This window comes from Columba livia, chromosome 10 (assembly GCF_036013475.1).
Source record: "Columba livia isolate bColLiv1 breed racing homer chromosome 10, bColLiv1.pat.W.v2, whole genome shotgun sequence".
NCBI classification, from domain to species: Eukaryota; Metazoa; Chordata; class Aves; order Columbiformes; family Columbidae; genus Columba; species Columba livia.
In genome coordinates, this window is record NC_088611.1 from 7,958,077 (window position 1) to 7,971,145 (window position 13,069).

General features: G+C 42.7%; 1 protein-coding gene across 6 annotated transcripts in view; it reads left to right on the forward strand.

Moving 5' to 3' along the window:
* The window catches only part of RAD54L2 (RAD54 like 2), a 68,782-nt gene continuing 55,713 nt past the window's right edge, over positions 1-13,069 (forward strand). For 2 of the 6 annotated variants that reach the window (XM_065075269.1, XM_065075262.1), the window contains exons 1-3: positions 1-133; positions 1,591-1,680; positions 7,704-7,818. The gene's annotated coding sequence lies outside the window, so the exon portion shown is untranslated. Of the gene's footprint in view, positions 134-1,228; positions 1,681-7,703; positions 7,819-13,069 lie in introns of those variants that run through there. The other 4 variants (XM_065075263.1, XM_005512379.3, XM_065075266.1 and 1 more) reach the window with 4 other exon arrangements.

Here is a 13,069-nt window from a genome sequence, read left to right on the forward strand (position 1 = left end):
CGGGGGGTGGGGGGGGCCGGACGCTGGGTGATGCGGCCCCCGAGCGGCGGCTGAGCGCCGAGGCTGGGACGGAGGCGGGCGGGCGGCCTCAGCTCCCGGGGCCCGCCGCAGCCCCCCCGCCCCCCCGGCCGAGGTGAGAGCTCGGCGGTGCGGCGCGGTGGGGGCGCCGCTGCCACAATGGGAGCGAGCCGGGAAGGGGCGCGCCGGCGGAGGCCCGCGGCCGCCCGCCCGCCCCGCCCCGCCGGGGGTGTGTGAGCAGCGGCGTGGGGCGCCGGCCGCCCGGGCCGGGGGGCTGCGGGGGCGGGCGAACGGACACCCGGGAGGGCGGTGGAGGGGCAAAGGCTGCTGGGCCGGGGGGGTGGAGTGGGGGCAGCGGGGAAACAGCCACCCGGTGTGAGGGGGCGGGAGGGCGGCGGGGTAGCGGCCCGGCTCCTGGGGAGCCCGATGCCGGCGCAGCGGTGTGAGGGAGCCGGGGGCTGCCGGGCTGAGCCTAGGGGCGAGGGTCTGGTTGAGGCTGCACCCCCCCGCGCCGGGCCCCGCCAGCTACTGTGGGAGCGGGCGACCGGCCCGGGGACCGCCGAGCCCGGGCTTCGGGGGGCTCATCTCCCGCTGCATCCCGCCGCGGTTCGGGGCCTAAGCGAGTGTCTGATTTCGGGGGCGTGGGCGGGCCGGCTGCGGGGCTGCATCTGCCCCCGTGGGGTGTCGGGCTCCTCGGTGCCCACCCGCGCCGGGAGGCTGGCAGAGCCCGGCTGTGCCGGGCACAGCGCTTGTCCCGCTCCTGCTGCGGCTGAACAGCCGTAATCTGTAGGGCTGGTAAACAGACACGCAAAGTAAAAATTTAGTGTCTGTGTGAGACTTGGTGGTGAGCTTTAGAGGGAGAAGTCACGGTGTGTTGAGCTGTTATCTCTTGATCCTGTCTCACTGCTTTTTAACTTGCTCCCCCTATGGAATAGTTTATGGGCTGCTTTTGTTGGTGGTTACATTGGTGACTGGACGTTTTGGTGCTCGTGTTTATGAGACACTTGTAAACTCCATTGATTTCCCCTCCTGCCACTTCACTGATTTGTACAAAACTGGTGCTTTAAAAAGTTCTCAGTACATCACCTTAGTCTGCAGGCGGGGAATTTTTATTGAAAAAAAAGTCTTTAAAAGGAAATAATGGGGCTCTTTTTTTTTTACCTTTTTATGCTAATAAGATGTTAATGATCACATTTGCTTGTCTTTTTAAGTTTGTTAACATTGGATACCTTTGTACGGTTACACAAATGTTGTAGTTACAAACAATCAATATAGCCCATAGGAAATGACTGCAGAAACTTCTGTATTGTTTTAAGATGTTCTTGCTGCCTGGTCAAAGGTAACTCCCCTCCCCAGGTTAGAGTAATGGACCTTGTGAGCAATTCTCTGTCTGCTTCAGTGCAAAATCAGTTATTTTAGAATAAACATCCTTTGTTTTGGTAGTTCTGCTCTGGGGGCAGTAGTGTCCAGCAGAGGGATGAAGACAAACCAGCCTGCTTAGGCCACTGCAGGTGCTTCTGATGGGAGCTCTGGAGCGGCCTTTGGTTTGCTAAGTGAGGCTTCTTTTCCCAGGTGTGAAGCTATACATCCTGAATACACAGAGCGAACAGCTCTTGTCCTGTGACCTTATCAGCATCAGAATATAGGAGTTGTTCATTAACGGTAGGTGCTGAATGCGAACTTTCCGAGAAAAATATAGTTGCTGCTTTAAGGAAAAGCTTTTGTGGTTGTGTGATGTTTTCTGGGTTAACACTGCCTCAAACTGAATGCTACCTTCTCCCCCTCCCAAAAGAAGATGAATGTTTAGCCACAGTGTTCCACTTGTACTACACTCGGGTAACTTCTGCATGCCTCAAATCTCTTGAAATTCCAATTTTGATATTTGAGAGTATTGCAGGTCCTGGACTAGAACATCCTATGCTCTTTTGAGGAGAAAAAGCAAACAATGTGTTTCCTGTCTTATCTCAGTAGTGGAGATTTGAGAAGTATAATCTGGCATAGAAAATGGTAACAGGTCATTTTAGTGTTCTCTGGGATCCAAGTCAATGTCATAGAATAATTCAGGCTGGAAAGGTCCTCAGGAGGTGTCTAGTCAAACCTGCTGCTCATAGCGGGGTCAACACCAAATTCAGACCAGGGCTTTGTTCATTCAGGTGTTCAACCTTCCAAAGATTTGTCAGTCTCTGTGTCCCTGTTCCAGTGCTTGACTGTCTCCACAGGGAAAGGTCCTTTCTCTATGTCAGGTCACAACCTCTGCTATTGCAGTTTATGTCTCCTGTCCTTCTGCCGCGTATCTCTGTGCCTCCCATCTTCTGGAGAACCTCTGTGTCTGGACAACCCCAGCTCTTGCAGCCTTTCCTCACACAGCAAGTGCTCTGTTCCCCTGAAGATCTTAGTAGCCCTCCACTGAACTCACTCGGGTTTATTTGTGTCTTGCTTGTACTGGAGTGTTCAAAACTGCACATGGTGTTTCAGGTGGGTGTGGAAACAGCCAAGCGACAGGGAGTGATGGGTTCCTTGCTCATGCAGGCTGTGCTCCTGCGGGGCAGCCCAGCATGCTGTTAGCTTGCACAACTGCCAGGGCTGACTTGTGTTTAGCCTGCTGTCCAACCTGTGTCACATTTTGTGTTTGTATGTACCTGTATGTAACACACACAACTGTTGTATCTCACCTTCTGCCGTGCATCTCTGAAAAGAGCCTCATTGACATGTATGTGAGCACATACCTGGGTGATACTTACACACATGCATCAAATCACACCTTCTGCAGCACTGAGCAGTAGTTTTTCCATCCTTTTCCACACATTGCAGTTGTTGCTAGTGGTGACTGTTGTCTACCTGGCCTTTCCTAACTCTTCTGCTGTTGCACATACCCTGACTGGTTGTGCCTCCCAGCCCACAGGTCTGCCAGTTGTGTTGCTCTGACTTTGTTTCTCGAAATTGTGTTATTTCAAATACCTCTTTGAGATGTATCAGGTTACCGGACTGAGAAGGGAGTGGCAGTGGAGTGAGACTTCTACCGTGAGGAGAGTTGAATCTCATTTGATCAAATTCAAATCCAGAATTTAGTCACATAGGAAATGTGTTTTCAGATAGTGTTGTTTATAGATGTCAGTTAAATGAAACATTTAAATGCAATATTTTTAAGAATGCAGTTAGTTGCAGTGCAGTTACATTAGTGTAATTTCCTTGAACTTATTTCCTTCGTGTGCTTAGAAGTTTTTGCAACATAACACTCTGCAGGACAAACATCCCATGCTAATGAAGTTTCGTAGTTTAAACTTAATTCTGGAGAACACAGTTCCTTCAGAAGCTGAGTACCATTTGATATTCCTAGATACTTGGTACAGATATAATTTTGAGATGTGTGTTTTCTGTTTACACAAAATAATTTCTACATAATATTTTCCTGATTGTCAAGCATGTTGAGTTAATTACAGATGGGTTTGTTTCAGAGAATGCTTATTGCAAGATAGGAATTTGTTGTATTTAAGCAACATTTAAAGCTATTTAAAAATAAGATAATCTATAGAGAGCTGGAGTTCTCCTCTGCCCCCCAAATCAGTGTTTATTAAGTACTTACCCCAACACAGAAGAAGTAGAAATCAATAGTTATGTTCAGACTTGTAGAACAGCATGTGTAGAATCTGATATTTAGGTAATTTGAAAAAAGCTTCATTTCTTATTAAATTTTAGAAACCTCTGGTTTCTAGGGTTTTATGCTTCTGAAGAAACAGAATCCTGAAAATGAAGGGGGATGATAAAGTAACAGTTGATGAAATTGAGTGTCATTCCATAATGCAAGAAGGAAGAAGGTGGAATTACAGGTAGCCATGAGAGGGGAAAAATTGTTGAACAGGCACCTTTAGAAGCTGGTTTGACTTCTGAGAATATTGTAGTGTGTTTTGGTTTTTTTCAGTCATTGTTCTTTTGAACATGCTAGCTGGTGACTTCTTATTCTAAGGAACACTAAGAAACTAACTGATCAGTATTTTATATGTGGTAACCAGCAAGTGCTGATTGCACATATTTGCTATCAGAATGAGGATATCTGAAGTTGAAACAAGTTTTTTGGGGAAAATGAAGGGTGAAAAATGTATGCATTGATTTTAGCCATGCAGATATAAAACTTATCAAGAATCATTGCTTTGAAATATACCTCAAAGTATAGAAAATAGGCTTTTAGAAGTTCTTGAAGGCCAGGCATACCATTGACTCAACTTTATGTCTGAAGTGGAATAGCAGAATGTCAGTTTAGTCCTGCAAGCGAGACTGATTCAGTCCTATTGTAAACTCAGAGCAGCACTCATAATTTAAATCTTGTTCTTGCTCAGTGGTAATGCTGGAGTTGGGGTTACTCTGACACCTTTAAAAATCTTGTGGCATTTTGAAGGTAACTAGAACTCATTTGAAGGAGGAGGGGGAAAAAAGAGAAGTATTACATCACTTTAAATTTAATAGCAGCATTTTCAGCATGCTCTGAAGTGTGTAAGTGGGAGCAGCGATTTGAAGCACTCTGTGTTGGCTTGTCCCAAAGCTGCTATTCTGCAGATGTATCTGCAAGTTTGAATGCAGAAATGAAGGAAGATTGAACCAATTCAGGTATGAGTAACAACTGATTATTCAAACATTAGAACAAACATAAAGGCTGGTGTGAACCTGTCTGGAGGGAGTATTGACTCTGCGCTTGAGAAAAGCGCTGAATAACTTCATGGCAGAAGATGCTCAAGGATGCAGAAATCTTGAGGCGAAGACTTTTAGCCAGTTGCTTGACAATGAGGCTGAAGAAATGTTAGATACTGTCAGTGTGGCTTGTGGTATAAACATGGAGTACAGTGTTCAAACCGTATAAATAGTGCCCTCTGCTACTGTCCTAAATCCTAGGAGGGGTTTTTGATCTGCAAAGTGCAGTTAGCATTGGCTTCTTGAACACCTATTTGAAAAGGAGGAGAGTTGATTAGGTGAACCAGCTTCTTGCTGATATGACTTGATGTGACTCTGTCCTCCTCCCCCCCACTTCATGTGCACACGCAGCGGTGCTGGTAGAAGCCTCATTAGATGCAATGCGCTGGCACAAAACACTTTCTACTGCCATGACTTAAATTTCTAGCCAAGGATTAAGCATATTAACAGAAGCTCTCCTCTGCTACTGTAATTAGCGCTATGCTGGTGGACTTTTGCTGGCAGCTAAGTAAAAAATAATAGCTGGAAAAGCTCAATATACCCACATGCTTTCTTGTGTTACAAATACATCAAAATTTATGCTGAACATGAGAGGACTTTGATTGAGGCCTAACATGCAAAACAATGCAGTTTACACAACAAGAGAGCCTTAAGAGAGACATTAAACTTAGAAAAGCAATTAAAGAGGTTTTGTAATGATTTGGCAGTTTACAGGCAGATAACTTTACTCTGGCATTCTCTGTGGAAGGCTAGCTTGATCTAATTAACAAAGAACTGGAGCTATATGGAGGCAGAATTGATTAACAGGAACTACAGAACCCTTCCATTACTTAGCCAATGTGGATGGTCGTGTACAAAGAATTTGTAGGGCAAGTACAGTGTATCATTGAAATGTGGTGGATGTGATACGATCTTGACTTGTACTTTCTTCCCTTGGCAATGAAAATTTTTACCCAAAATTTTTGCTTGTGAAGAAAGCTTTTCTAGCCCATGAGAACTGTGGAAATAATGTTTTAGGTAAAAGATAATTCATCAAAAGATTTCCTTCAGTCTCTGAGAAACTCAAGCCTTGTTCTGGATATCAGCATCAATTAAGTGTGGGCTATTATATTTGGAGTTGTTGAATCCGCAATAAATAGGTTATTAAAGTGTATTGATTTAATGTGAGTTGCACTAGCTGTATGTTGCACCCAAGGGCTAATAAAAAGACAACCAATCAAACCTCAAACCAAACAAAATTTGTGAACTGGACAAAGCCTGAAAAGGGGCTGTGGGGTGGCAATGCTCACGCAGCCTGAGTCAGCATGGAAACCAAGATGTTACTCAAAAAGGAGTTGATTGAGGAGGGCTGGTGGTAGGGTTTACTCAAAATTAGTGAAATAAAGGAAACTGCTACATGGCTGGTGAGTGTCAGTGCTCTGGAAGATCAAAAAGTTGTAATCAAAACTCTTGTATCAAACATATACTTAGATATGGGATTTGTGTGATTATATTCCCATTCCTTCTGCAATACTAATCAATAAGGGTATTGTTGCAAAGTGAATCTTGTTCAACAGATATGTTTTCATGTATGGTCAGTTAGTCAAAACCTAGATTAAAAATAGCAGATGTGGGAAACAGAAAATGAATGGAGGATGTTTCAGGGATTTATAGTAGTCTAGTGCTTTGTAGTATTTTATTCAGTGGCCTGGAAGAAAACATGAAATTGGAGCTGATCAAATTTGTGGATTATGTAAAGGATGCAGTGAGTGGTGAAGCATGAAGAAGGAATGGCAGCTGTACAGTGTCCTTCGAATTGTGTGGGTAACTGGGTCTAATATGGCCAAATATGTGTTTATGGAGATGGAGCATAAAGTTATGTGTGTTGTGGGAAAGACTGGAGGCTATCGGTCTAGAAAAAAGAATTGTGCTTCCAGAAACTGGAGACCTTGGAGAGGACGGCAGGAGCTCAGCATATATATACACACACACACACACATACACATATTTATATAGGTATATGGCCGTATGTGAGTCCTCAGAGTAACACTGAGGGCTACTAAAATAAGCTGATTACTTTTTTAATACTAATGTACATCCATAATAACAGGAAATACTGAATAAGGAGAAAGGGGTGAAATCAGTGAGGAAATATTTTGACCTGGTTTAATGCTGATGTTTTTTAAGGGAATTTTAAAAGCAAGGAAGATGATGTAACATTTGGTGTTGCTTGGGTGATTAAGTCACTCATTACAAAATTTTTTCTTAAAGTGCTCGATTAGTTTAGCTTATCGTGAGATATTTAAAAGTTTCTCAATTTTCTTTGGGGAAAATAAGCTGTGTACCAAAAGGCTCTTTAATTTAGTGGAAAAAGGCATGATATCAGCCAGTGCCTGGAAGTTAAAAATATTATTTCATAGTCTAGATGACATTGTTTATTTTTTTCTCTTAAAGGTGATCATTGTGACTTAGAATGGTTCTGAAAGTAATGATCTTTTTGTTTCTAAATCTGTTGCTGGTCTCTTTCAGTTTTTAAATATTTTGGAATATAGTTTTCCTTAAAATATACTGTCACTTTTAATGGAATCCTCTAGTTTTTCAAGTCTTGCTGCTTTAACAACAACTGTTGTTATTGTGGAAAAATTGCACCACAAGAACTGAAGTGGCATGAGAGATGAAAATGAAGAAGCTGCAATTTAGGTGACATTTTTTCCTGACTTCCTTAAGGAAGCTCCAAACTGATACAGAAATAACCCTTTGAATACAGACACTCTTTCTAGATTTTCAGAAATAATGAATCTTCCTTTTAGTCTTCAACTTGTATATTTTTAACTTAATTTAAAAAATCTTCAACTTGACCTTACAGAAAATGGATTCAAAAGTTGAAATTTCTCATGTCTTTTTCCTTGAATAAAAATAATATAGCTACTTTGCTGTCTTTAGGTTTCAGGTTAGCTGGGTTGTATGTTATATGCTAGCCAAAAGAAACTCATGCATGGCTTTTTGATTTGTGTTTATCTTAGAAACTAAAAAAGTACAATAAAAAAGGACCGGACAGAGGGGAGGCAAACAGTTTTTGGCTGTTCCTCTGCGAAATCACATCAGTTTTGTGCTGCTGCTCCCCACGAGGATTATAAGGTAACTCCACCTCTCTCATTATTTATAGCAGGGAAGATTGAGGGAGAACAGCGTTAATTGTCCAGGAGTCTGGGTGAGATTTTGGGGATGGGGGAAGGATTGTAGAACTCAGGAGATAAAGATTCCATTCTTTTTTTCTACTTTGTTTTGTCCTGCTCTGCTGGAACTCTTCCTACATCCTATACCAGACAGGTGTGTTGCTCAGAGCTGCTGAGGGGACCTGTCTCTTCTCTCATCACCCGTATCTTCACTTGTCTGTGATATTATTCAGTATGAGGTTGTAGAGAAAAGGGTTACCTGTGACCACGGTCAGAAAATGGAGACCATGAGTAGCAGTTTCTGAAGTGGCAGCGACTTCATTCCTGACAGGAGAAGGGATGAGCGGTGGCTTTGAGGACTTTATGACAAAGAGGGTTCTGCCCCCTTGAGCAGTTTGTGGGAAGTTCAAGTGCTGAGTGAAATAAACACAAAGCAAACAGGGAGCATGCAGGAGAGGCTACATATACCAGATGTATTTATGGCCAGATCTCTATGGTGGCCCTTGGTAGCATGGGATGGGTTGGGAGGGTCAGCCTCAAGTGCAGAAAGCACTGTGTGCCAGGAGCCCTGCATTTTAAGCAGGCAGCAAAGTATAGTGGACGTTGGGAGCAAAGCAAAGGTTTCTGAGATCAAGAATAAAATAAAATATTTGCTGAAAATGTCAGGGAAAGATCTACATTCTAGGACAACTCAGGAATATCTGCTTATCCCAGATGTAATAAGACACAACATGACAGTGAAGAAAGGTAGAAGGCTGAAGGAAGTGATTTTCTTCCGGTACTAACAATTAGCCCTTGATCTCAGGCAAGGGCATCATGGCCAAAGCAAATTCCTCTTCATGAGGTTAAAGCAATTACCCATTTCTTCTCATGGTGCAGATTACGTCACTTCCCTTTGTCACCACGTAGATGTGTTCCTTTCACGAGTCCTGCCAGAGTGTGTTTAGGAGAGGACCTGCCCTGACCTGGAGAAATTTCAGTCACCAGTTTATCTAGGTCAGGGCAGCTTATCTCCTGCTCCCGAGAACAGAACCTTATCCTTTCTTTGTGCTGGTACCCACATGTAACTGCAAGGACCTGCTCACAAGGGCTGTCAATAAGTACGTTAGATGTTAAGGACTTACATGAGAAGGTCTATCTGTATTTTGCTTTGAGCAGTTTTAAAGTATTTGCTATGGGGAGAGAGATGTTAACAGTGCACAGTGAGAGTCTCTAACTGTGTGGTATAATTTATGGTACTTTTGTCCTTTGAGTGGCAATTGCATTGATTTTTCAATTAGAAAAAACCAACCAAATGAACTTCAAAAATAGATACCTATCTGCACAAACCACATAATGATGCCGTGACTATTTAAAGAAGGGGACAAATGAGAGGATTAAATATGAGAATGTTCATGTCTCACCTCAGATACATTCACGATCCTTTTGATCGGTGATTGTAACAAAGGTAAGGAAGTTTTATCCCTTTCCTAAGTCAAAACGCTGTCTGTCCCCTGTACGTGGAGCACCGTTCTGGCTGCTGAGACCACGGCCCTGCGGACATTGATGCCAGCTTGATCTGGCCATACCCAGGGCTGCTTGTTCCCACCCTCTTGACTGTTTTTATTTCCTTTGTGCCTGCACAGCTATTCATGCAACATTGTGGTAAATCACCTTTGGGAGCTGAATTTTGCTTGCAGGTTGTTTTTTATGCCGAATCAGTTTGCTGTGCGGCTGCGCGGGCCGTGGTGCTGGCACAGTCTGGACGGGTGCGCTGGCGGGAGAGAGCAGCTGCTGCAGAGAGTGTCCGAGGCCTGAGAAGCTGCAGTCAGCAGAAGGGAAAACGGGTAATTTAATCAAGGACAAATGTTTATTACCCTTCCTAGTACCAGTGAAATCTGAAAACTGCCTGGCCATGTGAGGGCATGTCACTGTCTCTCTAACCGGTGGGATTAGCGTCAGGTTTTGGTTGCCATCTTGTGTTTATCACTCTCTTTTGTTTAGTCTTTGCATCACTCACTGATGAAAGACACAGCACTGGTAGTATAATGTAGCTGTCCAGAGGTTGAGATTAGTCTTGCAGCGTCACTACTTGTGTGAAAAATGACTGGCTGTGGCTTCTCCTTTCCAGAAGCAGTTGGATGTTCCTCTTAAAAAAAGTGCCGGGGTTGTGGAGTCATCTCAGCGACCTCTCAAACACAAGTGTCCAGGCTTAAGAAATAAGAAAAGTCAGATTGTTTTTGCAGATATGTTGGGGTGTGGGAGGTAGGAGGAACAAAGAGTATTTTCTTAAATTAAGAAGTTGTTGTAGGAGTGGTGCCATTGGTTGGGTTTTCAGTTTATTGTCCATAGGTGTCAACAAATTGAGGGAACAGGACCAAAAAATAAACCTTACAAAAATCAGTGCCTTGCAACCCTTACCCTAAACAGGGTAAAGCAATTGCCTTGAAAACTGGACAGCAGAATGACTGTTGCGTAGAATGAAGGCCTGGGGTTGAAAAAGCAGGATGCCTTTGAGATTAGATATTTGGGAAAAAGCTTTTATGCCAGAAGAGATTTTGTTTCTGATTTTTCCTCAATCCTAGGACATAATCCTGTTATGTCTGGAGGAGAATTTCCTGGGGAAGCTGTTGGTTTTTTTTTGGCGGGGGGAAACTCTTAGCTCTGGACAATGCATACCAAGGTTTGCCCTAGCCAGCATTTTTAAGTTTCTATCCACTGTAACTTCACATCCTGTTCTCCAAGGAATGTGAGCAACTAAGGCCCTTATTGTGTGATCTGAATTTGTTTATTCTATAATGACAGTAGTTAGCTACTTGAGAGAAATAAGCGTCAGATAATGAGCAGAGAACACTGAGGAAATGGGTGATCTGCTTAGTCATGCACACTCTGTAAGAAATATTGTTTTTCTGACTCTCTCTTAAAAAATTGTTTAGAGGTGCCTTTTTCTTTCTCCCGTACTTACACAGCACGTGTGAAACACAAGGAAGAGAGGAGATCTTATATTTCAACTAAATCAATATTTCTAGTCAGTGAAATGCTTATTTTAACAGAATGAGGTACAGACCTATGAGCCTCCGCTGCTAGCATGGAGCATTTTGTGAATATTTTTATATACATTCATAGCAACAAATGCATCCAGAGGTGTGCCTGCTAGAAAGTCCATTTACCATCTAGTACCATTTACCTCCTTCATCCCTAGAAGAGAGAGAACTATGAATGAAATTAAGTGAGGTTTTACAGTGTTGCCAGTAAATCTGCTCTGGAAATGCCATGTAAACAGTTTTCTCTGTTAAATAGTGCTAATAATTGTACCCAAGAACTCCAATCAAAAGCAAAGTTGTACTTAGTGTTAAAATTTCTGAGTTCAGCCCAAATCAATAATGATTAAGAGTTCCTACAATGAGGCAAATGGGTAGCGTGAGTAAAATGACTTGGCAGCCTGGATTCAAGGCTCGTAATTCAACTAAAAATTTGAGAGGGGGAGAGGAAAAATGAAGATGGGACACAAAATTCTGCCTCTGTTGTATTTCGGAAGATCGCAGCAGCTGAGTGTAGGGATGTTGACTTCTTAGAACGTGTGTCCCCTTTGCCTGGGCTGGTGACATGTCACCAGGAAGCAGGAAGAACCAACCTGCCGGCAGTTCCTTCTCTCCTTGCTCGCCGGGTGCAGCCGCCGGTCAGGCAGCGTTTGCAAATGCTAAATGAGTTCTGATAGAAAAAGCGGTCGCTTGGGGAAAGCGGTGAACTGAAACTTGCACTTATCTTTGAGAGAAAGAATACTCAAAAGGTTGTGGTGTTTTGAAGATCACAGCTGAATGCTCTTTATAGTTCTGTTTCTGAATCTTGGAAACATAACATTTGGATTCTGCATGGGTGTATCTCTACAGTGTTGTCTGTTCAGTAAGAACAAGTACTACAAAAGGCATTCCTGGCAGTTATGAAAGTTAAGTGAATTTATACCTTTGGGAAGTAGTGGCGTTTTTACTCTAAAAGAGTTGTGTCTGTAGCCAGCAGCTACTTCTGTAGGTGACTGTCATGGTCCTTATTCACCATATGGTGTCTTTTAATGATTTGCTAATATGTCCATTCTTAATTGTACCTTCCTGTTTTAGCGTTGGATATGCCTGTGCCCATTTGTTATAGTAGTTAATGTCCTGTTTAATGTACGTTGGGACTGGATAGTTGGGTATGTTTACCAAAAGGGTACGGTGACCCACAGGGTATATTATCTTTCTGTTAATATTTGTGTATCTCCTTAGCCAAACTTGCATTGTGCTGCTTTTAAAGCTCTTTTGAAAGTAAGCTCAAATACGCAGAGTCATATACTCACAATTTTATAAGATAAAAAATCTAATATGTATATCATGAGACTCATAGCTCAGTTTCTTTTGTGAAATAATACTGATTATCTCTGATTAGGGTGTTTTTTGTGTGTGTATGCACACAACAGTGTGTTGGATGGTGAGAGGCAGTGAGCTGCATTCTTTTCCCTTGCAGGCCTGTCCAAACCATTGGGAAGTTTTGAGTTAGTGAAATGCAAGCAAAGTGGTGCTTCCATTTCTAAGTACAAAACCACAGGAGGCTACTTCATCCCCTTGCTTTCCGTGTGAGCTGCCTATAGCGTCAATTATAAGTGTTTTCAAAACAAATGTATTTGTGCAGGATAGATAAGGATCTGTGCGACGGTTTTATTTTGGCCCGTTGAGTGGGAAAGGTGAAAATGAACAGGGTTTGGTGACTTTGTTCTCAAAACCAGCAAAAAGTGACCTTTATAAGTGTGACTTACTGGAAATTTTTCCAGCACTGTGCAAGTAGAATGCAGGGAATGACTCTGAAAGAAGCTCATGTTTCTGACAGTTTTTAATTCTTTAATGGATTTTTAATCTGCAGTGGAATCCAATAAAAATTAGTATGTCTGATTGTTTGACAGACTGGAGCGACTGGGGTCTAACATATGCTAATTGTCATCTTCATATCATGGGAGTTCAAAACTGTTTATTTTAATTTCCCCCTACTTCAGGATTTTTTGAATTTTGTCTTTCTTTTTTTACTCTTGTTCAAGTTTCTTTGGTAAACTGTAGGTGGCATAAGAAATGCTTTCTCGTCGCTGGTGTAATTATCATTGCTGGAGGTGGAGTAGGGAATAAAGAGGAACAAAACCATGTTGAATTCTTCCTTTTTCTAAAAACTACATAAACCAAGAGGAAGAATGATGAGGCACTGAAAACAAA